The sequence below is a fragment of the Coregonus clupeaformis genome, chromosome 1 (assembly GCF_020615455.1).
Source record: "Coregonus clupeaformis isolate EN_2021a chromosome 1, ASM2061545v1, whole genome shotgun sequence".
In the NCBI taxonomy this organism is placed as follows: Eukaryota; Metazoa; Chordata; class Actinopteri; order Salmoniformes; family Salmonidae; genus Coregonus; species Coregonus clupeaformis.
Window position 1 is genome coordinate 77,139,358 of NC_059192.1, and position 27,130 is coordinate 77,166,487.

At 45.8% G+C, this 27,130-nt stretch overlaps 1 pseudogene; it reads right to left on the reverse strand.

The window, feature by feature from the left end:
• Nucleotides 1-1,473: 1,473 nt before the first annotated feature.
• LOC121584362 lies at nt 1,474-25,703 on the reverse strand (annotated as a pseudogene).
• Nucleotides 25,704-27,130: the final 1,427 nt, after the last annotated feature.

A 27,130-nucleotide genomic window follows, 5' to 3' on the forward strand; every position in this document is an offset into this window, starting at 1 on the left:
GGATCTTTGCTCTGTGACTGAAACAAAATAAAACACGTACAGTATTATATGATCTATGTCCCATCTAGAAATCTACTATAATAGGGTATGCTTATTTCAATAGTAACACAGCTGAAGTCCTGAATGATGTAATCTTGTCATGCTGTGGTGTAGTTATACTGCTCTCCACTAGATGGCCCCATTCATCTACAACCACACACATAGGTAGGAAGTCTGCTAGTACTGGCTCAGAGTTAAAAATAGATAAAAATGATTTCACTCACTGTACTGTCAGTCTGTAGTGTCTGCTAAGTGGCCTATATTATATTATTATAATGTGTTCTATATGTATATTTCCACACTATGAGGTTGGAATGATACTGTGAAACTGTGAAAATGTCCTTTTACATTTAGCAGACGCTCTTATCCAGAACGACTTACAGTTAGTGAGTGCATAATTTTTTTTTTTCATACAGGCCCCCCGTGGGAATCGAACCCACAACCCTGGCGTTGCAAGCGCCATGCTCTACCAACTGAGCTACACGGGACTACAGTGTAAAGTTGTCTGCATACTAGGTTCGGTTTGCTCCTCGCAGAACTCGGCTAGGCGAAGTTAAAATACCTTTTCTTGAAAAACGAGAAAAAAGCGGCAATAGTACTATTTGTTCATCTTGAAACGCCGTAGCCAGTATACACTTCCTCAAAACAGTCAGAATTAATCTACGATAACTCAAGAAATCTGTCATTAATTTTGCCGTTTTTGCCGAGGAGATCTTTTACATTTTACATCTAACTAAGATCTTCTAGTATTTCTCAAGTGAAAAAATGTGCAGGAAAACTAGTCGTCTCTCATTGAATGACAACATACACTTAATTGAAGAATCCCTACTGTTGATCAATCACCGACGAAGGGGTGTAGACTTTGGCTACCAAACTTCAGCTTGCCTTGAGAAAATGTTTTGTGTGCACGAACAGCCGAAAAAAACCTTGCCGAAGACGAAAACCAACAAAAAAGTCACAAAATGTCGTCATAATATATGAATGAACGGTTTTGTCTGGGAAGCATGCGGACACCTTAAGAGCAAATGTCAGCCTGTTTCGGTAGGATGTAGTTTTGGCCTGCCTGGTGGCATCACCAAGCAGTAAATTTGCTAATAGACCAATAAGAAAGAGAGTTCCAAACCTCTGCCAATAACAGCTCGTTTTCAGATTTCCCCTCCCCACTCCCAGACAGTCCTAGAAAAATTGTTCCTAAGAAGCTATTTGTTTTCTTTTTGACCATTTTGATTGAAAATAATCACAGTAAGGTACTTAATTGTTACCCAGAAATGATTTGATATTGAGATTTAAAAAAAGGCATTTGGCCTTTAAAGAGTCTACTGTACTGACCCTCAGAGCTCAGTGTTCTTTATTCCCTCTACTGTTTGAGGCATGTGTAGGCTATCAAAGTAAAGTGCTTTGCCTGTCATAGAATTCATATAGTAATACTGACCTTCAGAGCTCAGTGTCCTCGATGCCCTCTGGTTCCTTCAGGGTGTCCAACCGTCTCTTTCAGGCCTCTAGCAGCCTCTTCCTGGGTCCCAGGGGGATGCGTATGGAGGTCAGATCCTGGTCCGAGTGTAGCCGGCGCGGTCTGCTCGTTGCCGACTACTGCGTTGTGTTCCGGTGCACTGAAGACAAGACACTGGCGTACTTGAAGGCACTTTATTGTGTACAACTCTCTCAATCTGTTCAACATCAAGGAGAGAAAATGTTCAAAACTCTACCCTCGACCAGAATCCGCCTCTCTCAGTCGAGTAGAATGCAGACTCAGTATAATCACATTCAAAAATCCAAGGAATAAAATACAACATAATTGGAAAATAAACATCGCATCTGGTGTATATCTTATGTATGTGTCATATAGCATGTTATCTCTGCCAAAAACTCTGAGCTTTTAGCCTTTACATTAATACTGTGCAACATGACATAAACCATCTTTCAAATAGGTAATACATACAGTAATATGCACGAAGCAACATGTAATCCTTCACATTTTAGCTTTTCAGTGCCATTAAACACTAATCAATAGATGAAAACATTTTAAATGAACACATATTTTTAACCTGATATAGGGAATACATACCTGTTCAACATCAAGGAGAGAAAATGTTCAAAACTCTACCCTCGACCAGAATCCGCCTAACATAAAAAAACTACTGAAACGTGGGCTTCAACACAAGAGGATAGAATGACAATCGCTAACTTACAGCTAAACAAAACACGAGGTTAGCTAAGTTAGCAATTTCTCAAACTCTCAAAAATAGCTAAATTCACGACACAGCTTGATTAAATGTATGTACACTCATCATATAATATACATACAAGTTACTATGTGCACTGAAACGTTTTAGTTTTAACAGGTATATCAAGTTTATATCACGCCGAAGTGAACACATACCTCTCTCAGTCGAGTAGAATGCAGACTGAGAAAAGCATGAGACAACTCCGCATATAACCAAACCAACACTCTAGAGGGCGCACTTACACAACTAACTCTCCCAATATCTGTAAACTACACGAAATGCTGAACAATACAATATTTTGGTGAAATCAACTCACAAAATAAAATAAAAAATAGAAAATGAACGGTTGCAAAAATCTGTAATTCTTTGACCTGTTACATTCACCCCTCTTTCATTTCACCAAAATCCTTCGCACGTCGAGGGTGGAAAATAACCAAAAACATATAGAATAAAACTCTTGTCCACTTGGTCCAAGATAGCCCTGGGACTCCATTTCCCATATACAGCGCATAAAGCTACTTACAAAGTAAGTTAAAAGAAAACAGCAGTTGATCAGGCTACTGCCCCTTCTAGTGAATATGATGCCTTATACACCATATGAGATCTTGGAACACTTTCCCTCCAATATGAACATCTCATGACCCAGGTCATACTACTGGTAATAAAGAAAAATATCTTAATCTCAAAAATGTATCTAAAATAAAGAACGGAAAGACAGTGACCTTCTGACTCCTGTAACAAAACCCTTGGTGAGTGGTTTTTGCACCATGTTCTCTATCAAGCGATCGACTGCCTTAACAACCCTGCCAGTACGTGTTCTGACAACCTGACTTTCAAACCCTTGTACTTGGGAGGGTATCTGACTATCAGTCAGTGTAACAGGTGAATTGACGTCCGAAGACCCTGTCTCATCTAAGTCAGGAACATCAATTGGGGCAACAGAGTCAGTGTCAGTCATGTGCAAATCAGGGGGTCACTGGAATCCGACAAGTCTCTCACAGGTGAGTATTCATTTTCCCCTTGGCCTCTGACCTCTTTAGACTGGGCTCTCGTGGGTGTCAGTTGAACAGACTTCCTGGACAGAGAGTGGGGCATCTCATTCTCCATCTCAGACTCATCAGCTTCTCCAATAGACTCAGAGTCAGAGGATGCGTTTAACCACGAACATGTACGGTCCTCAGAAGCATCTACTGCTAGGCCACTCAAAGCATCAACAGAAGGAGGCTGAAACTCACTGGCCACATCCGAGGCAGCTCCATTCGTCTCTTCATCGCTTAGTTCTGGCATGGGCAAGAAGCTCATGTCCAACATCAAATTCCGATGAACAACTTTTGTTTTCCCACTTTCGTCTCTGACTTTGTAAACGTGAGTCTGAGGGTTCCGGTCTATGATGGTATGCATAGTGGCTTCCCACTTATCCGCTAACTTCCTCTTCCCTCTCTCTGCTTTATTAGCTAACAAAACTTGGTCGCCAACGTTCAAGTGGGTTCCACGAACTCTCTTGTTGTAGCCATCAGCTTGATGTTGCTGTCCTTTCCTCGCATGCTGCTGAGCTATGTCGGCAGCCACATGGAGGTTCGCCATCAGTTTCTCTGCATAGGTCTTATAATTCACCACGACTGGATCCCTCAAGACTTGTTTGAAGACCATGTCTACTGGGAGTCTGGGGACTCGACCATACATCAAATAGAATGGAGGATATCCAGTTGTTTCATGAGTGGTGGCATTATACGCAAAAGTCAAAGTCTGTATCTGTTGGACCCAGTGTTGCTTAGCTGTCAGGGGTAGGGCACGCAACATACTGCCAAGTGTCCTATTGAACCTTTCGGTTTGCCCATTTCCCATGGGATGGTATGCTGTTGTGTGTGTTTTCATAATCCCTGTGAGGCTGAGGAGTTCAGCTATGAGTTTGCTTTCAAAATTGGCCCCTTGATCAGAATGTATTCGCTCTGGGAAACCGTAGATGCAGAATACGTTATCCCATAACTTCTTTGCTATTTGCTTTGCAGTTTGGTTTATGCAGTGAAAGGCATGAGCCAATTTTGTAAAGTGGTCTGTTATGACTAACACATCGACAGATCTTTGCTTACAGTCCTCAGCACTCCAAAAATCAATGCACACCAGCTCCATGGGTGCCGAAGTGCGAATGCTCTCCAAGGGAGCTCGGTCAGCTGGTTCAGGGGTCTTTGCAAGGATACAACGTTGGCAGCATTTCACATATTCCTTGATGTCTCTTCCCATTTGCGGCCAGAAGAAACGCTGTCGGGCGAGGTGTGCTGTTCTAGCCTGCCCTTGATGCCCAGCGAAATCATGCACACCAGCGAGAGCTTTGGCCTTCAAGCTAGCAGGCAGCACAAACTGATACCTCTTCTCTCTGCTTAATGGGTCTTTGGTTACCCTATATAGGACTCCGTCCTGGACTTTTAGATGATGCCACTGCTTGCACAGTGTCTGGGTCGTAAGAGCTAACCTCCTCCTCCCTCGCCTAGGTGGTGGCTCACCCCTCTGAATGAGTGGCAGGACTTCCCTGATAACTGGATCTATTTCCTGGCTGTGCCTCAGCTCGCCGATGGAGAGGGCTGGAAGTGTGTCTTGTTCTGAGGGCACCGCCTGGGGAAGAACATTGAGAAACTGTGTTGCTCTTATCTCTGCTCCCCTTTCCCACTCTACATGAGCTTCACAAGCAGATTTCACATGAGAGGGTTCTTGACTGCCGGCCAGCCTGTCTTGAGTGGGGTCCATAGTTACACAGCACCCTGCATCATGTGCCTGGAGACACTGGGTCTTATTCCGGAAGAGATCTTGGACTTTCTCCTCTTTGGTTCCCTCCGCCTCGGCCAAAAGACTTTCATAGGGCTCACTGATCAACCTTTGGCTCACTGATTTAGCAAACGGATCTCTACTCAGGGCATCTGCCACAATGTTCTTTACCCCAGGAATGTGTTTGATACTGAAGGTGTATGGGGAAAGCTTTGCCACCCACCTCTGTTCGCAAGCGTCAAGTTTTGGTTTGGTCATTATATAGGTCAAAGGATTATTGTTGGTCCACACTGTAAAAGTGTGGCCTTTCAACCAGTGGCTGAATTTTTCACAAACACTCCATTTGAGCGCCAAGAACTCCAGTCGGTGAGCAGGATACCTCTTTTGTGAGCCAGTGAGGGTCTTGCTGGCAAAGGCGATCGGGCGTGCCTTCGTTTCTCCTTCTGGTATCTGGGACAGAACTGCCCCAAGGCCATCAAGAGACGCATCAATGGACAGAACCAAGGGCTTAGTAAAGTCTGGATGGCTAAGGACCACACAATTCAGGAGCTTCCCCTTAAGGCCGGCGAAAGCGGAATCGCAGTCAAGGGTCCAATCCGCAGGTTTGAGCTTTCTGTAGACTCCCGCATTCTGACTGTACTTCCCGGCCTTTCCTCTCCGTTTCTGGCCAGCTGTGAGAGCAAACAGGGGTTTTGCGATGGAGGAGCAATTTGGTATACATTTACATTTACATTTTAGTCATTTAGCAGACGCTCTTATCCAGAGCGACTTACAGGAGCAATTAGGGTTAAGTGCCTTGCTCAAGGGCACATTTACGTCATTTAGCAGACGCTCTAGTCCAGAGCGACTCACAAATTGATGCATTCACCCTATAGCCAGTGGGATAACCACTTTACAATTATTATATATATATATATATATATTTTTTTTTTGGGGGTAGAAGGATTACTTTATCCTATCCCAGGTATTCCTTAAAGAGGTGGGGTTTCAAATGTCTCCGGAAGGTGGTGAGCGACTCCGCTGTGTGTGTGGGGGGGTAGAAGGATTACTTTATGGTATGTAGTGTTGGTAATAAAATACCATCCCCAGGAACGACTTCACTCTGTGAACTGAAGGAGTGCAGCCATCATCTTCCATCAAGTCCCTCTTTGACATTTTGGTGATGACCTCGACCTTCTCTGGGTCAACAGCAACACCGTCACTGTCAACGATGTGTCCGAGAAACTTCACAGATCTCCGCAACAGATGGCATTTTTTTGGACTCAACTTTAGATTGTGCTCCCGTAACCTCTGGAAAACAACCTCTAATCTGCTGAGGGCCTGCTGTTCATTGGGGGCAAATATCAAGAGATCATCTAGGTAGCACAAGAGACTGATGAAGTTAAGATCGCCAAAGATACTCAGCATCATCCTCATGAAGGACGCTGGACTGTTGCAAAGCCCCTGTGGCATTCTGTTATACTCGTGCAGGCCTAATGGTGTTGTGAAGGCGGTATACTTTTTGTCCTCCTCATGCATGGGCAAGTTATAAAATCCAGACGTGAGGTCCATGGTGCTGAAGACAGCATTACCACCAAGGGCAGCCAAGCAGTCCGATTGATGGGGCAAAGGATGAGCATCCTTGATAGTTCTTGCATTCAGCCATCGAAAGTGTGCATATCCGGAGGTCGCCATTTTTCTTCCAAACCATCACGAGTGGAGAAGCATATTCACTCATTGATTTCCGTATGATTTCCTGTTCCTCCATCTCGGTGAGAACTTGGCGCAGCTTTTGATAGTGGGCTGGCGGCACTCTGCGATATAGAAGATGGAAGGGACGGTCGTCAGTGAGGCGGATCCTATGGGCAAAGCCCTTGGCTTCTCCACAGTCAAGATGATGCTTTGAAAATATATCCTGATATTTCTCCAGCAATGTCACAAGTTGGAGCTTGGTGGAGGGGCTCGCTTCACAATGATCAATGTCGACATTTCCTAGACCAGACTTCTGCAGTCTGTCTTTCAGGTCACCGTTGTCGTCCTGTTTCACATGAGTCACTCTAACAGAGCCAGCATCACTCTGACAGGAACCCTGGAACAGTGTGAGATCTTCAGCTGCAACACAAGTAGAGACGTCCGCAAGCTTGCTGTTCCTTTTCAGTGTGAGTGGTTTGTCTGAGATATTAGTGATTTTCATGGGAGTCCAGCCATCTCCCCATAGCGGTGTTACCACTCTCCCCACCATAATGCCCTGAGGCACACACCTGGAGGTTGTAGGCTCCACCATAACTGTACTCCCAGGTGACTTGGGCATATTACTTGGCAGTCTTCCCCACAGCAGGTACTCTTGTTTGGGAAGGAGAGTCACCGCCTGAGTTAGCTTCACTGTCCCTACTTTTCCTGGGACATCTTCACCCCTCCATCTTGTGAGACTGGTCATCATTTCTAGAAACTGTTCGCCATCTGGAGACCCTTTTGTGTTGCTCGAGATAAGTGTCCAATAACTGTTCTCGTTTTTCAGCTGATGCAGTACATGTTTCAACATGTTGGTGCCTACTATTATGTCGTCTTTCTGACCAGTGATCACCAGAACTGGGACCATGCACTTTACCCCATACAGACTTAGTTCCATGTCATACATGCACTTGGGGCGCACTTGTACACCTCCACAGCCAACAAGGATGATATGCTGTGAGAGTTCTTGATGTGGGGTCAAGACGCTATCCGATAGTAGTCTCTGCTCTGCCTCTTCACTTATCGTGCAGGCCATTGAGCCTGTATCGAGGAGCCCTTGCAACTGAGCACAGCCATTAACTGTCACCTTTGCGTGAAATAACTCACTGAACGTCTCAACTCTGTGAATATTCTGAACAATTACCGTGCAATTATCAGACATTGCTTTACAGACATTGACATACATCTCCTTCAATTATTCACTTTCTTCAAGGGTTGAATCTTCAACGCTCACACATCCCCTTTCCGTATGTGAGGTATCTAGTTTAAACTGGCTCCACCTTGCTCAGAGTTAGGTGGTGTGTGCGCTAACTGTGGCTGAGCGTTAATTCTTGGCCGGCGCTGTTGGCATTCTCTCTTCCAGTGGCCGGGCTTGTAACAGCCCATACAGAGGTTTGCCTGTCTACAGTGTGCAGTAGTTGAGTGTTCGGCAGACTGACAGACTTTACATCTACTCTGAACAATGGCTGCTGGCCCCCTGCTTGGTGGCACGACTGCTGTTGTGTGTGCCGTCTGCTCTAGCACACGGTTCAGCAAGCCAATGAGAGACTGCATGCAGATGCTCTCTGTCTGAGGAGAGGATGGAAGCCCCATTGCCTTTGGGTAACCAGTAAGGTCTGTTGGGTTTTCAGCAGCGACTGTCTCTGTGGTTAATGCCTGAGCATGTGCACCAATGTTCTTTGGCCGATAAGATTTGGCTTGACACATTGTTCTAGCCTCTCTCTGATGTTCAACGAGGTGTTCCTGAATCTCATTTGCTGTCCACTTTTCAGCTGTTTTGCACTTTAGGACACTTGCAAGAGCGGGGTCGGGACAGTGTTTCACCAGCATCATTGTGACTTCGTGAGAGGGGTCCTCAATGTTTCGCCCCTGCCTTCTCAGACACTCATCTGCGACATCCACAGCCTTGTTCAAGCGTATCCAATAGTCCATGGGACTTTCTCCGGCCAGAGGAAGTGTGTTATAGAAATCTGCTAAAGGCATAGAGGAGTAGGTTAACTCACTGAAATGTTGTTTCAGAATATCAAAGACGAGCTTGGAGTTCTCAGCTGGCTGCAGCGATGGCATACTGCGCAGGGTAACTTTAACAATGTCTCTAGCCTTTCCCATTAGTCTTGACATTATCTCCTGGGAGTGCTCTTGCGGGTGTACACCCCTCTTATTCAGGTAAACGCTCATAATCTCTTCCCACTCATGCACTGTGTGTTTGTCTGTTCCATCACCCCTGAAGTATGGCGGCTCTTTGACATCTGTCTTCATGACTAACTTTACTCCTGTCATGTTCAAATCAGACTGTCCATATCCTAAGTTCAGGCTAGGCGTAGGAGTGGTTTGGTTATCTGCACTACCAACAGATCTCTGTAATTGGCTAGCAATGTTCTCTCCTATTTCATGAGCTAACTGTGTGATGAGACTCCCTAGGTCTGCAGAACTCACATGTGAACTAGACACTGGCTGACGTGGAGAATGTTCATCTGTTTGGGTGTGAGTGTATGAAAATGCAAGACGGCCCACTGAACTAACGCTGCTTGCAATGTCTGGAGCATCTCTTAAGCTACGCATGTGTGGTGCGGGGGAATATTCATCAGTGCGTAAGCGTGTGGACGAGAGTACAGGTCTGCCTAGTATACCAGCACCCCTAACCGGCGTGCTCTCCACCCTACTCATAAACCTGCCCCTCCCCAGGCTTACCCCTGCAGCATCTCCAACACTAAATGGTGTCTGCGCATCCTTACCATCAGTCTTTTTTTTTTTTAAATAGAAAGTTGTAATAGACTATGGTAATGATATGTGAATCACCAGAACATGTGAATATGAAAAAAAAATTGTCAAATGATAGAAGTAGCTGAGGTAGGCAATTAAGAGCTACAATTTACACATTAATGTTTGCCCTTATACTTGTCAACGTTCCGAAGAGGTTCCTACTCGTCACAGCAACCACCGGCGATCACCCTGGCGATGATCTGAAGCGAAGATATCCGGGTCACGGCACCAATGTAGCCGGGCGCGGTCTGCTCGTTGCCGACTACTGCGTTGTGTTCCGGTGCACTGAAGACAAGACACTGGCGTACTTGAAGGCACTTTATTGTGTACAACTCTCTCAATCTGTTCAACATCAAGGAGAGAAAATGTTCAAAACTCTACCCTCGACCAGAATCCGCCTCTCTCAGTCGAGTAGAATGCAGACTCAGTATAATCACATTCAAAAATCCAAGGAATAAAATACAACATAATTGGAAAATAAACATCGCATCTGGTGTATATCTTATGTATGTGTCATATTGCATGTTATCTCTGCCAAAAACTCTGAGCTTTTAGCCTTTACATTAATACTGTGCAACATGACATAAACCATCTTTCAAATAGGTAATACATACAGTAATATGCACGAAGCAACATGTAATCCTTCACATTTGAGCTTTTCAGTGCCATTAAACACTAATCAATAGATGAAACATTTTTAAATGAACACATATTTTTAACCTGATATAGGGAATACATACCTGTTCAACATCAAGGAGAGAAAATGTTCAAAACTCTACCCTCGACCAGAATCCGCCTAACATTAAAAAAAAAACTGAAACGTGGGCTTCAACACAAGAGGATAGAATGACAATCGCTAACTTACAGCTAAACAAAACACGAGGTTAGCTAAGTTAGCAATTTCTCAAACTCTCAAAAATAGCTAAATTCACGACACAGCTTGATTAAATGTATGTACACTCATCATATAATATACATACAAGTTACTATGTGCACTGAAACGTTTTAGTTTTAACAGGTATATCAAGTTTATATCACGCCGAAGTGAACACATACCTCTCTCAGTCGAGTAGAATGCAGACTGAGAAAAGCATGAGACAACTCCGCATATAACCAAACCAACACTCTAGAGGGCGCACTTACACAACTAACTCTCCCAATATCTGTAAACTACACGAAATGCTGAACAATACAATATTTTGGTGAAATCAACTCACAAAATAAAATAAAAAATAGAAAATGAACGGTTGCAAAAATCTGTAATTCTTTGACCTGTTACACGAGCAGAGCAGCAGGGCCTCCAGGTCGATTTTCTTCCTCCTGAAGATGGGCATGAACTCCTCCAGGCTCTGGGAGGCCAGGAAGGTCTCCAGTGGTCCGTTCTCAGGCTCCAGCTCCTCGTCCAGGCCCACGTCAGCCTCATCCCAGGGCAGCTCCTGTAGGTTCCTATCTCTATTGCATCGTCCAGGCTGGGCTGGCGACGTGGGAGGTGGCCACGGAGACGAACGTTAGGGGCACGGCCTATGGGTTCACTGCCAGCCACGGAACAGTCGTCCCGGGCTCCGATGCCGAAGAGACCGCCGGATATATAGTTCCGTTGGAACACCATGGTTCCGAGACCTGGCCGGGTGAACAGAGAGTCGCGGCCCGATTCGGCGCTGATCTCGGAGTAGGCGGCCTTGTGGAGGCCTGGGTCGCTGATGGCACGGGAGATGTGGGAGATGGTGTCGGCACGGTCGTCGTCATAATCGTCGTGGCCATCGTCATGGTGATCGTGGATGTCGCCGTGGTGAGGGAACATGTCCCGGATGTTGAGGCGCGAGCGGTCCTTGGAGTTGGCATAGGTGCCCTGTTGAAGGAACATCAATGAATAGGAATCCATTTTAATGGAGCGAACCCAGGTTTCCCACTAAGCCTGTGGGAAATGTAATGGGTTCTCCATTTAATGTTTGGGAGTATAGAGTGTGTTTATTTTTCTAAAGTTTACTTTCCATTAGTCAGAACCTCACCAACTGTTTTGGGTGTTGCGTCTCTGCCTAGCAAATTATTTTACCTGCTTGAGGAACATGACGTCCTGGCCTAGCTGAAGGCCAGACAGCGAGCGCACACTCTTCCTCCCATCCTCGTAGATCTTGAAGGTGCCGTCCACCTGTTTCTTCTTCTCTAGCTTCTTCTGAATCTTCGTCCTACCCTTGGCTGTGGAGTGTAGAGTGGCCTATAGAGAGAGAGGATTGCACAGATCGAAACGTGGACTCAGAGGACATTAACAGATAATTTACTAAATTAATGCAAGACATAGAATTTGACATTTGAATAATGCTGACATTTCCTGAGCTTACTCATGAATTCATTCATCAGGGTACATAAAACAATATCAAATGATTTACTCAAACTGCCATTGACTATCAAAATAATAGGAAATGCATTCATGAGAAATTGACAGTGAAGTAGCAGGGAAGAAATGCTTTTGACCTGTGAGTATGGCATATTGGAAGTGACTGTGTTGAACTGAGGAAGCTTGCGGTTTAGCGTGCTGCTGCTGTTATAACTAGTGAAGCTCATGGCGTCTGAGTTATCCGACGCTACACTCTCCTTCAGGAACTTCCTCTCCATCCGCTGGTGGTGTTTCTGCTGCATCTTCACACAGTCCTTTATCCTCCTTTCTGCCGCGCGGAATGCTCTGTCTTTCAGCTTGCTCACCAGCTTATAGGAGAGGTAGATTTATTTATTCACAATAAAAAATTACACAAATACCAACATAGCAGTTTAGGCTATATGACGCGTCAAACTGAATTGCATGCAGGCTGTGGAATTGACTACAATTTAAAAACCAATTTAAATATAATATATTCTTTAACAACCTACTGGTTCAAAATGTGCATTTAGTAGTCTCAATAAAGATGACATAGGACTCTTCCTGCATATGTTCCTTCACAGCTAATTCTCCAGTGTTAAAATAAACAAAATGAACAGTGTTAAATCAACACTGAAAGTGTTGAGTCTGTGGATCCATATAGACACCGTAAGAGTGTTCAGTGTTTAACACTGCTTAGTGTAAAGCCTTATTCAAATATTTCCCATAGTCCCTTGCCTTTCAAGTAAATTGTAGAGTTACCACCCATGACTGTATTTGTCAGCGTCTGGGTGAAGTGGTGAAACGGAATCAGGCGCAGGACACAGAATTGATAAGTGTATGGCTTTACTGAACACAAAGTAAACCATAGCAAACCCTCCACGCAGGGAAGAGCAAAACAAACAGCTCAACAGACGACGTAACAATGAACAATCACGCACACACCCTGGAGGGACAACAGAGGTAATATAGGGAAACCAATTAGCCTAATGAGTAACAGGTGTGAATAATAAAGACAGGACTAGTGTGACACAGAAACATCGATCGGTGGAAGCTAGTACTCCGGTGACGACGAACGTCGAAGCCTGCCAGAGCAAGGAGGAGGGGCAGCCTCGGCTGTATCCGTGACAGTACCCCCTCGGGGACGGCCAGGAGGACGCGGAGCAGGGTGAGTCGGATGACGACGATGGAACTCCCTTAACAAGGAGGGATCGAGGATGTCCCTCCTGGAAACCCAGCTCCGTTCCTCCGGACCGTACCCCTCCCACTCCACGAGATACTGCAGGCCTCCAACCCGACGCCTCGAATCCAGGATGGAACGGACCGAGTACACCGGTGCCCCCTCAATGTCCAATGGGGGCGGAGGAACCTCCCGCACCTCATTCTCCTGGAGCGGACCAGCTACCACCGGCCTGAGGAGAGACATATGGAACGAGGGGTTAATACGGTAATCAGGGGGAGCTGTAACCTATAACAAACCTTGTTCAACCTCCTCAGGATTTAAATGGCCCCACAAACCGCCGACCCAGCTTCCGGCAGGGCAGGCGAAGGGGCAGGTTTCGGGTCGAGAGCCAGACCCGGTCCCCCGGTGCATAAACCGGAGCCTCACTGCGGTGGCGGTCGGCACTCGCCTTCTGTCTCCTAATAGCCCTTTGCAGGCGTATATGGGCAGCGTTCCATGTCTCCTCCGAGCGCCGAAACCATTCATCCACCGCAGGTGCCTCGATCTGGCTCTGATGCCACGGTGCCAGGACCGGCTGGTAACCTAGTACACACTGAAAGGGAGACAGGTCAGTGGAGGAGGGAATTTTATGCCATCTCTGCCCAGGGGATGTAAACTGACCAATCCCCCTGCCAGTCCTGGAAATATGACCTCAGAAACCTACCCACATCCTGGTTTACTCTCTCCACCTGCCCATTACTCTCGGGGTGAAACCCTGAGGTCAGGCTGACCGAGACCCCCAGATGGTCCATAAACGCCTTCCAGACCCTCGATGTAAACTGGGGACCCCGATCAGACACTATATCCTCAGGTACCCCGTAGTGCCAGAAGACGTGTGTAAACAGGAACTCTGCGGTCTGTAGGGCAGTAGGAAGACCGGGCAAAGGAATGAGACGACAGGACTTAGAAAACCGATCCACAACAACCAGGATCGTGGTGTTACCTTGTGATGGAGGAAGATCCGTAACAAAGTCCACCGATAGGTGTGACCACGGCCGTTGTGGAACGGGGAGAGGTTGTAATTTACCTCTGGGCAGGTGTCTAGGTGCCTTGCACTGGGCGCACACCGAACAGGAAGAAACATAAACCCTCACGTCCTGAGCTAAGGTAGGCCACCAGTACTTCCCACTAAGACAGCGCACTGTCCGACCGATGCCAGGATGGCCAGAAGAGGGTGACGTGTGAGCCCAATAGATCAAACGATCGCGAACCTCAGACGAAACGTACACACGACCCACTGGACACTGGGGGGGGAGTGGGCCCGTGCGTAACGCCCGCTCGATGTCCGCGTCAACCTCCCATACCACCGGTGCCACCAGACAAGAAGCCGGAAGTATGGGAGTGGGCTTCCTGGTCCGCTCCTCTGAGTCATACAGCCGGGACAGAGCGTCTGCCTTAGCATTCTGGGAACCTGGTCTATATGATAAGGTGAACACAAAACGCGTGAAAAACATTGCCCACCTTGCCTGACGAGGATTCAGTCTCCCTGCTTCCGTATGTACTCCAGATTGCGGGGGTCAGTCAAAATGAAAAAAGGGTGTTTAGCCCCCTCAAGCCAATGTCTCCACACCTTAAGAGCTTTCACAACAGCTAACAGCTCCCGATCCCCATGTTATAGTTTTGACCGCCGGGCTGAGCTTCTTCGAAAATAAAGCACAGGGGCGGAGTTTGGGAGGCGTGCCCGAGTGCTGAGACAGTACAGCTCCTATCCCAGCCTCGGACGCGTCCACCTCGACTGTGAATTGCAAGGAAGGATCCGGATGAGCCAGCACGGGAGCCGAGGTGAACAGCGCCTTCAGCTGACCAAAAGCCCTGTTCGCCTCAGCTGACCACTGCAGGCGCACCGGTCCGCCCTTTAGCAAAGAGGTTATGGGAGCTGCTACCTGGCCAAAGCCCCGGATAAATCTCTGGTAGTAGTTGGCAAAACCCAAAAATCGCTGCACCTCCTTTACCGTGGTAGGAGTCGGCCAATTACTCACGGCTGAAATGCGGTCACACTCCATCTCGACCCCTGACTCTGACAAGCTGTATCCTAAGAAAGAGACGGACTGTTTGAAGAACAGACATTTCTCAGCCTTAACGTACATGTCATGCTCCAACAGTCTACCAAGCACCTTGCGCACCAGGGACACATGCTCGTCGCATGTAGCGGAGTAGATGAGAATATCATCTATATACACCACTACACCCTGTCCGTGCAGATCCCTGAAAATCTCATCGACAAAGAATTGAAAGACTGAGGGAGCATTCATCAAACCGTACGGCATGACGAGGTACTCATAGTGACCAGAGGTGGTACTAAATGCCGTCTTCCACTCGTCCCCTTCCCGAGCACTGAGGTGACCATCCCTTAAGAGCCCTCTGTTGCCACGAAATACTGGGGTCATGGGTAGTTAGCCAGGGAAGCCCCAGCACCACAGGAAACGCAGGAGAATCAATAAGGAAGAGACTAATTCTCTCCTCATGACCCCCCTGCGTCTCCATCCGGAGTGGAACTGTGACCTCCCTAACCATACCCGACTCTAAAGGGCGACTATCTAGGGCACGTATGGGGAAGGGCACATCTAAAGGCAATATAGGCATCCCTAATCTATGCGCAACTAGCCTATCCATGAAATTCCCAGCTGCGCCAGAATCTACGAGCGCCCTATGCTGGGAATGTGGGGAAAACTCAGGGAAAATAGCATTTACCATCATGTGAGCAACAGGGAGCTCTGGGTGAGTTGGGTGCCTACTCACCTGGGATGGTCCACCAGAACCCTGCCTGCTGCCTCGATTCCATGAGGGTCCTCTCCTGCACCGGCCCGCAGTGTGTCCTCTGCAACCACAGTTGGTGCAGGAGACCACCCCCTTGCTCGTTCTCTCCACCTCAGCACCTCCAAGCTCCATAGGTGTGGAGTCGGAAGTGCTGGGGGATGGACTGGAAGGACCCTGATCTGGACGTCCACGGTTGGCCAACAGGTTATCCAGCCGGATCGATAAATCTACCAGCTGGTCCAGGTTAAGATTAGTGTCATGCTGCTGCCATTCCTGAGCAAGCTCTGCACTGGTGGTGCTGGACTTTCTTGGGCGCCCTGAAGCCTTCTTCACAACAATTGAACCTCTCTCCTTGAAGTTCTTGATGATCCGATAAATGGTTGATTTAGGTGCTTACTAGCAGCAATATCCTTGCCTGTGAAGCCCTTTTTGTGCAAAGCAAAGATGACGGCACTTGTTTCCTTGCAGGTAACCATGGTTAACAGAGGAAGAACAATGATTTCAAGCACAACCCTCCTTTTAAAGCTTCCAGTCTGATATTCTAACTCAATCAGCATGACAGAGTGATCTCCAGCCTTGTCCTCATCAACACTCTCACCTGTGTTAACGAGAGAATCACTGACATGATGTCAGCTGGTCCTTTTGTGGCAGGGCTGAAATGCAGTGGAAATGTTTTTGGGGGATTAAGTTCATTTTCATGGCAAAGAGGGACTTTGCAATTAATTGCAATTCATCTGATCACTCTTCATAACATTCTGGAGTATATGCAAATTGCCATCATAAAAACTGAGGCAGCAGACTTTGTGAAAATTTAACTTTTGACCACGACTGTATATGGATCCACAGACTCAGAATTTGCTGTGTTGTCATTGCTCCTGACACCTCACCTTGGGGTTAAGGGCCGACTGCTTGGCGGCGATGGAGTCCAGGTACCGGACACAGTCCATGTGGCTCTTGGTGGCGGCCATGTCGAGGGGCGTGTGGTAGTCGTTGTCCAGGCACCACACGTTGGCACCGAACAACACCAGGAAGGACAGGCAGTTGTGGTGGCCGTTGGCGGCGGCCAGGTGGAGCGGCGTGTTCCCCCAGATATCACACTTGTCCGGGTCACCTCTGGGAGAGGGAGAGTATGGTATTTATGCTGCAGTAGTTTATGTGTCGGGGGGCTGGGGTTAGTTGGTTATACCTGGAGTACTTCTCCTGTCTTATCCAGTGTCCTGTGTGAATTTAAGTATGCTCTCTCTAATTCTCTCGTTCTCTCTTTCTCTCTGAGAACCTGAGCCCTAGGACCATACGTCAGGACTACCGGGCATGCTGACACCTTGCTGTCCCCAGTCCGCCTGGCCTTGCTGCTATTCCAGTTTCAACTGTTCTGCCTGCGGTTACGAAACCCCTACCTGTCCCAGACCTGCTGTTTTCAACTCTTAATGATCGGCTATGAAAAGCCAACTGAGAGACCTGAGCCCTAGGACCATACGTCGGGACTACCGGCCGTGGTGACTCCTTGCTGTCCCCAGTCCGCCTGGCCTTGCTGCTATTCCAGTTTCAACTGTTCTGCCTGCGGTTATGGAACCCCTACCTGTCCCAGACCTGCTGTTTTCAACTCTTAATGATCGGCTATGAAAAGCCAACTGAGATTTATTCCTGATTATTATTTGACCATGCTTGTCACTTATGAACATTTTTGAACATCTTGGCATGGTTCTGTTATAATCTCCACCCGGCACAGCCAGAAGAGGACTGGCCACCCCTCATAGCCTGGTTCCTCTCTAGGTTTCTTCCTAGGTTTTGGCCTTTCTAGGGAGTTTTTCCTAGCCACCGTGCTTCTACACCTGCATTACTAGCTGTTTGGGGTTTTAGGCTGGGTTTCTGTACAGCACTTCGAGATATTAGCTGATGTACGAAGGGCTATATAAAATAAAATTGATTGATTGATTGATATGGTAATAATATGGTACAGAGTACACAATAAAACGTACTTAGGCCTTTTACTCCTACTGCAACATCGGCCATCAATAACAGCTGTCGACAGAATAAGGACTCAAAATATTGGGTGCCAGTGTTTATGCCTAGGCTACTCCTAGACAAAAAATCATGCTCGATGGAGAACCATTTAATTATAGGAATAGGTGTAATCTGCTTCCGGGAAACTGGGCCACAGTGTACTTATGTGTGTGACACAGGGATTGCACAGATAATTATATTTCACTTCCTGCTTTGCGGGTCAGGGTCCCTCCCCTTCCTATGTTCCCCCCGTTGTGGTGTGATCAATAATTGACGGGGTGCAGGTGAAACATTACAGCGGTGTTACCAAGTATTATTCAACACATGGACCAAGAGTCTTTTTTCTCACAGACACCTAGAGAAGCTGTGACCACACAGAGCCACAAGGTCAACACCAGTGCCATGTCCAGTTGCCAATAGTTGTCGAACGTGATTCCTTATTCTACATGCCAGAGAGGCATGTTTGTTTTACATAGCATACAGTGCCTTCGGAAAGTATTCAGACCCCTTGAATTTTTCCACATTTTGTTACGTTACAGCCTTACTCTAAAATTGATTAAATTGTTTTTTTCCTCGTCAATCTACACACAATACCCCATTATGACAAAGCAAAAACTGGTTTTTAGAAATGTGTGCAAATGTATTACAAATAAAAAATGGAAATATCACATTTACATAAGTATTCAGAGCCTTTACTCAGTACTTTGTTGAAGCACCTTTGGCAGCGATTACAGCATCAAGTCTTCTTGGATATGATGCTACAAGCTTGGCACACCTGTATTTGGGGAGTTTCTCCCATTCTTCTCTGCAGATCCTCTCAAGCCCTGTCAGGTTGGATGGGGAGCGTAGATGCACAATTATTTTTAGGTCTCCCCAGAGATGTTCGATCGGGTTCAAGTCCAGGCTCTGGCTGGGCCACTCAAGGACATTCAGAGACTTGTCCCAAAGCCACTCCTGCGTTGTCTTGGCTGTGTGTTTAGGGTCGTTGTCCTGTTGGAAGGTGAAGCTTTGCCCCAGTCTGAGGTCCTGAGCAGGTTTTCATCAAGGATCTCTCTGTACTTTGCTCCATTCATCTTTGCCTCGATCCTGACTAGTCTCCCAGTCCCTGCCACTGAAAAACATCCCCACAGCATCATGCTGCCACCACCATGCTTCACCGTAGGGATGGTGCCAGGTTCCTCCAGACATGACGCTTGGCATTCAGGCCAAAGAGTTCAATTTTGGTTTCATCAGACCAGAGAATCTAGTTTCTCATGGTCTGAGAGTCTTTAGGTGCCTTTTGGCAAACTCCAACTGTCATGTGCCTTTTACTGAGGAGTGGCTTCCGTCTGGCCACTCTACCATGAAGGCCTGATTGGTGGAGTGCTGTAGAGATGGTTGTCCTTCTTGAAGATTCTCCCATCTCCACAGCGGACCTATAGAGCTCTGTCAAAGTGACCATCGGGTACTTGGTCCCCTCCTCTGATTGCTCTGTTTGGCTGGACAGACAGCTCTAGGAAGAGTCTCGGTGGTTCCAAACTTCTTCCATTTAAGAATGATGGAGGCCACTGTGTTCTTGGGGACCTTCAATGCTGCAGAAATGTTTTGGTACCCTTCCCCAGATCTGTGCCTCGACACAATCCTGTCTCGGAGCTCTACGGACAATTCCTTCGACCTCATGGCTCTGACATGCACTGTCAACTGTGGGACCTTATATAGACAGGTGTGTGCCTTTCCAAATCATGTCCAATCAACTGAATTTACCACAGGTGGACTCCAATCAAGTTGTAGAAACATCTCAAGGATGAGTGGCGCAGTGGTCCAAGGCACTGCATCGCAGTGCTAACTGTGCCACTAGAGATCCTGGTTCGAATCCAGGCTCTGTCGCAGCCGGCCGCGACAGGGAGACTCATGGGCGGCGCACAATTGGCCCAGCGTCGTCCAGGGTAGGGGAGGGAATGGCCGGCAGGGATGTAGCTCAGTTGATAGAGCATGGCGTTTGCAACGCCAGGGTTGTGGGTTCGATTCCCACGGGGGGGCAGTATAAAAAAATATATATGTATTCACTAACTGTAAGTCGCTCTGGATAAGAGCGTCTGCTAAATGACTAAAATGTAAAAAATGTAAATGTAATGATCAATGGAAACAGGATGCACCTGAGCTCAATTTCGAGTCTCATAGCAAAGGGTCTGAATACTTATGTAAATAAGGTATTTCTGTTTTTATTTTTTATAAATGTGCAAAAATGTCTAAAAACCTGTCATGATTGGGTATTGTGTGTAGATTGATGAGGAAATGTTTTTATTCAATCAATTTTAGAATAAGGCTGTAACGTAACAAAATGTGGAAAAAGTCAAGGGGTCTGAATACTTTCCGAAGGCACTGTATATCTATCTGAACATTCCAAAACGTTCCGTCCTGCTGAACGCGCCCTCCCTGGCTGCTTTTCTTTACCCTGATTTCTACTTCCTGCCTGTTTGTAAAAACGGATCTATGATCAGGTCCCCCTCTGTCCATATAATCGTATTCATTATGATCTAAAAGGCCAAACTGATCCTGAATTAGCACTCCTACTCTGAAAATCTACATACAGGCCCAGATCCTGGCATAAGGTAGTCAATACAGTATCTGTCTTGTTTTACTAATTGTGAATATTCTGACCACTCCTACTAACACATTTGATCCTTCATGCATTTACAGGTTGAATGTGCATCGTCATCAATGTGCATCGTCATGTTTTGACTCTCCACCTACAGATTACATCTGATGGTCAATTATGCTTATAATAAAACACTTAGGAACGGCAACGAAATGCAGCACCCCATCAAGAAGGAATCACAGATCACACCTTGATTTCCCAAAACAGGTAATCTGACTATCAACAGGGCAACCAAGGGATCTGACCCAACAGTCAGCTAACCCTACTCTATGGCCCAGTTACAGACCAAAACAACGGTGGTTGTTACATAATTAAAACACAGCCTCATCACTTTTTTGTTTTATGTATAATTTATTGGAAAATAGGCTACAGCTACTGATATCAAATATGCTCAATCTCTAATCTCTGTGGAATAGACACGGCTTGAATGTAGTTTTAACCAATCAGCATTCAGGATTAGACCCACCCGTTGTATAACGAAAATAATAATACACAAATAGAAAAAGCATAATTTGTATGAAATACATTACACAGAGCATCTCCATTCAGTGTTTATTAGTCCAAGATTATGTTAAATAATCTGGATCTGGTAAACCACCCAGACCTAGATGTTCAGCCTCATTCTTTTCCTCTTACCTTCTAGCAGGCCCTCTGACCTCCACCACAGCTCTGGTCCTGTCCATCCTTAGCTCATCCACCTCCAGCCTGGCCCTGTGGTGTAGCATCAGTCCCCTGGGAGTGTCGTTAGAGGACCAGTCTGCCCGATTAGTCCTATCCATCACCCTGACCTTTCCTCTACAGCTAATATCTATGCTGTTAATAGCCACTGCCGCTTCTCTCAGGCATCAGCCTCTACTGCGCTCTCCACACTTAATTACCACCATGCCTTATAAACCTGTCACTAAGGTCTTGACATATCCCTCGAGTCTCGACCATATCATCCACTACTCCTCCCCTTATACTCCTCTACTCTCTCTCCTCTGCATCTTTATCCCTTGAGTCTCGACTCTACCCTCCTCCTCTACTCTCTCTCCTCTGCATCTCTATCACTTGAGTCTCGACCCTACCCTCCTCCTCATCTCTCCTGCTCTCCTGGGTGCTGTCTCAACCATTGTGGGTTGTCATAGGACAGGGCTCTCTTAAATAGGGAGTAAATACTATACCCCTTCCAGCCAAACCTGCTTTGTCCAGCACTTAAAGCTTCAACAAAAGGGAGGGCTTTTTGCCTGTACTGTACACAAAGGAGCTTTCGGTAGCTGAAAGAGTAGCTGACTTATCAAACGATAATATAGCCTTACTCCTAAATCCTGAGTCTCTCTTGTTTCCCATTGAAAGTCAGAAAGCACCATTGATAGATCACTGAGGGTGTACAGTGACATACAGTATACTGTAGGTCCTAATTAAGTGACGTATGCCTAGTGGTTTATGTGGGACACAAAGAGTATAGCTGTTATCTGGCTAGTACCCTGCTACTGTAGCTCACAAGTATAGTCCGTGGTAGCCTGCTAGCGAACAATGTGGTAAAAGTAGTGGGCCCTTTCAAAAGTTGATCTGATTGAAAACAGCATTTTCTTATGTAATTCAACTGGATTTATTACCTAGGGAGGGAGGCCCTGTGATACAGAATGTGATAAATTCATTCATCTCATTATCAAAGCTACCACCAATGAATGGGGGTCCACTCCACCCCTTCACCACTACTACTACTCATAGCCACAGGAAGTAGGGGTGCTGAGGGTGCTGCAGCAACCCCTGAAAAATCGAAATTAAATGTAAAAAAATATATATATACACACTACCGGTCAAAAGTTTTAGAACCTACTCATTCAATGGGTTTTCTTTATTTGTACTATTTTCTACATTGTAGAATTGTCACGCCCTGGCCTAGAGAGGCCGGTTGTCTTTACTTGGTTTGGTCCGGGCGTGAGGATATATGTTAGAATTTCTATGTTTAGGATCTAGATGTGTATTTCTCGGTTTGGCGGGGTGTGATTCCCAATCAGAGGCAGCTGTCGCTCGTTGTCTCTGATTGGGGATCATACTTAGGTAGCTCATTGCCGACTGTGTTTGTGGGATCTTGTTCCGTGTTTAAGCTTATATGTGTATAGCCTGAGGACTTCACGTTACGTTGTTTTTTGTTTTGTTTAATAAACATGTTTGCATACCATGCTGCACCTTGGTCTGACCCGTCTCTCAACGAACGTGTGAGTAAAAAATGTAGTAACCAAAAAAGTGTTAAACAAATCAAAATATATTTTATAATTGAGATTCTTCAAATAGCCACCCTTTGCTTTGATGACAGCTTTGCACACTCTTGGCATTCTATCAACCAGCTTCATGAGGTAGTCACCTGGAATGCATTTCAATTAACAGGTGTGCCTTCTTAAAAGTTAATTTGTGGAATTTCTTTCCTTCTTAATGCGTTTGAGCCAATCAGTTGTGTTGTGACAAGGTAGGGGTGGTATACAGAAGATAGCACTATTTGGTAAAAGACCAAGTCCATATGATGGCAAGAACAGCTCAAATAAGCAAAGAGAAATGACAGTCCATCATTACTTTAGGACATGAAGGTCAGTCAACACAGAACATTTCCAGAACTTTGAAAGTTTCTTCAAGTGCAGTCGCAAAAACCATCAAGCGCTATGATGAAACTGGCTCTCATGAGGACCGCAACAGGAAGACCCAGAGTTACCTCTGCTGCAGAGGATAAGTTCATTAGAGTTACCAGCCTCAGAAATTGCAGCCCAAATAAATGCTTCACATAGTTCAAGTAACAGACACATTTCAACATCAACTGTTCAGAGGAGACTGTGTGAATCAGGCCTTCATTGTCAAATTGCGGCAAAGAAACCACTACTAAAGGACACCAATAGGAAGAAGAAGAGACTTGCTTGGGCCAAAAAACACGAGCAATGGACATTAGACCGGTGGAAATGTGTCCTTTGGTCTGGAGTCCAAATTTGAGATTTCTGGTTCCAACCGCCGTGTCTTTGTAAGACGCGGTGTGGGTGAACGGATGATCTCCGCATGTGTATTTCCCACCGTAAAGCATGGAGGAGGAGGTGTTATGGTGTGGGGGTGCTTTGCTGGTGACACTGTCTGTGATTTATTAAGAATTCAAGGCACACTTAACCAGCATGGCTACCACAGAATTCTGCAGCGATACGCCATCCCATCTGGTTTGGGCTTATTGGGACTATCATTTGTTTTTCAACAGGACAATGACCCAACACACCTCCAGGCTGTGTAAGGGCTATTTTACATTGAAAATGGGTCGTGGATGGGTATTCCAGCATGACAATGACCCAAAACACACGGCCAAGGCAACAAAGGAGTGGCTCAAGAAGAAGCACATTAAGGTCCTGGAGTGGCCTAGCCAGTCTCCAGACCTTAATCCCATAGAAAATCTGTGGAGGGAGCTGAAGGTTCGAGTTGCCAAACGTCAGCCTCGAAACCTTAATGACTTGGAGAAGATTGGGGTGGGACAAAATCCCTCCTGAGATGTGTGCAAACCTGGTGGCCAACTACAAGAAACGTCTGACCTCTGTGAATGCCAACAAGGGTTTTGCCACCAAGTACTAAGTCATGTTTTGCAGAGGGGTCAAATACTTATTTCCCTCATTAAAATGCAAATCAATTTATAACATTTTTGACATGCGTTTTTCTTAATTTTTTTGTTGTTATTCTGCCTCTCACTGTTCAAATAAACCTACCATTCAAATTATAGACTGATCATTTCTTTGTCAGTGGGCAAACGTACAAAATCAGCAGGGGATCAAATACTTTTTCCCCCTCACTGTATATATATATATATATATAAGTGTTTTTAACGGGTGCAATAAATCTAACTAACTGATTGGCTTAGTTTAGGATAATGTATATTTATCTTTGTGAAGCATAATTTATCTTTGTCAATCAATCAATGTACAAACACAGATATATATTAAAAATAAAAATAAATCAACCTGCAGTAGAGCATGCTGGGAAATATGATAATAATGAGTGTGGTTTGGATGGGACTGTTTTACTCTCCACAGTGTAAAACAATAACTTTGGTTATTAACACCAACGCTGGGGGTTATTTTACAACACTAAGTGTTAGCGTCACTCTTACAGAGTGAATTTAACTCCTGAATCAACACTATAAATGTTACACTGAAATCAACACTGGCCAATTTGCTCTGTGGGAAATATAGAAATAAGGCTGAATACATTCTCAAGTTGAATTGTATGTTCACTAAACCTAAAATTGTAAGTTCAGTGAACATACAATTCAACTTGAGAATGTATGTTGGTTCAGATATTCCCAAATGTTGAGCAAACTCACAATCCTATTGCAGCTGGTTGCCTTACAATTGTAAGTTGAATCAACATACTTTTTTTCATTGTGTGTGTGTGAACGTGCTTGCGTGTGTGAGTGCATGTATAAGTATTCACGCCCCATGGTTGTGAATGTGTGTGTGAGAGAGTGATGGGTAGGCCATCCATCTGCCAGTGACCTTTGCTTTTAATTAGGCTGTTAAAATGGAGACAAAGAGCTGTCCATCACATCAACAGCACTGTTGGATGGGGTGAGGAGGGTCAAACCAGCATACATAAATCCTGAGCTGGCATTAACAGTCATTTGAATGTACATTTTGTTCCTAGATAGTAATCAGGGCTTGAACCAGCTGACTGGAGGTTTTAGTAGTCTTTTGTAGCTCAACGTCAGGATTGTGGGTTCGATTCCCGGGTCCACCTATAGATAAAATTAGCCAAATATCAAAGATAAGATCTTATATATACATAATAGTCACATCTCTAGCCTAGGCTATATATGGCACTGACTACTGCCTTTTCAGATGGAAGGGAGATATGCACATTGCCAAGTTGCCTCTGCGCGCACCGCACTACCATGCGACAGTGACACCTCCACACCTGTTTGTTGATAGTTCAACAGGTAGACCAATTTGCAAAGGGGACAGCTGAGCAACATTTTAAGTTAGTTGCCTTGGTGCTGAGTTGCGAGAGAAGCTATTGTATGTGCTATAGGCTCTATCGGCTGCTTAGGAAACTTAACGAAACTTACCCTCTTCCCACAATGAGCCGGAGCGCGTCAAGGTTGCCGTGGTATGCAGCCCATAACGTTGGTGTCATTCCATCTTCATCCGGCGCGTTCAGCTCCTTCCGAGTAGCCTCTCTGAGTAGGTCCAGGTAGCCATCCCGGGCCGCCCGGTGGTACTTGTCGTTCATGGTGCCTATGGCTCCGGTAGCCTGGCTCACGGTCGCTTATTTGGCATCAAGGCGAAGCGCTTGCCCTCCGAAGGGGCAAGTTTGTCCTAAAAGCGCGGGTTCCGTTGGGTCTTCGGTTGTTGCTTCCCTCGGGAAGGAGGTAATGACTACCGGGGACTGTGGAGAGAGAGAAGCCGGAGCGGTTGCCAGGGTCAAAAACTAGGCAGTTGTCGAACAGGGAGGGGTTGACGCCTCCTAGACCTGTGCAGATCCTCGAGATCTCGCTGTAACCATTTGTTTTTGTTTGAACCTACTTAGCATAATTAATTGTGAATGCATCTTAATCCATTAAACATATTCAACTCAGTCTTGAATACTAGCCTAACCTTTGAATCATTACTGCTTCATTGCATTTTTATAACACGGGCCACTGTATACTACAATACTAGCTCTGAACACGCAAAAGGGAATTATTCGACAGTTGCCTGATGAGCTCGCCGTAAACATTTTTTACAGTAAATTATTGGCAGCATGGTAGGAAGTAGGTTAAGAGCGGCGGGTAGCCTAGCTGTTAAGAGCATTGGGCAAGTAACTAAAAGGTTGCTGGTTCGATTCCCTGAGCCGGCAAGGTTGAAAAGAATCTGCCATTCTGTCCTTGAGTAAAGCAGTTAACCCACAACAACAACTAATCTCGGGCGCCAATGATATCATTAAGTGTGTTTTGGGTCATTATCCTGTTGAAAAACAAATGATAGTCCCACTAAGCACAAACCAGATGGGATGGTGTATTGCTGCAGAATGCTGTGGTAGCCATGCTGGTTAAGTGTGCCTTGAATTGTAGATAAATCACTGACAGTGTCACCAGCAAAGCACCATCACACCTCCTCCTCTATGCTTCACGGTGGGAACCATGCAGAGATCATCCGTTCACCTACTCTGAGTCTCACAAAGACACGGTGGTTGGAACCAAAAATCTCAAATTTGGACTCATTAGACCAAAGGACAGATTTCCACCGGTCTAACGTCCATTGCTCGTGTTTCTTGGCCCAAGCAAGTCTCTTGTTATTATTATTGGTGTCCTTTAGTAGTGGTTTCTTTGCAGCAATTCGACCATGAAGGCCTGAATCACGCAGTCTCCTCTGAACAGTTGATGTTGAGATGTGTCTGTTACTTGAACTCTGTGAAGCATTTATTTGGGCTGCAATCTGAGGTGCAGTTAACTCTAATGAACTTATCCTCTGCAGCAGAGGTAACTCTGGGTCTTCCATTCCTGTGGCGGTCCTCATGAGAGCCAGTTTCATCATAGCGCTTGATGGTTTTTGCGACTGCACTTGAAGAAACTTTCAAAGTTCTGGAAATTTTCCGGATTGACTGACCTTCATGTCTTAAACTAATGATGGACTGTCATTTCTCTTTGCTTATTTGAGCTGTTCTTGCCATAATATGGA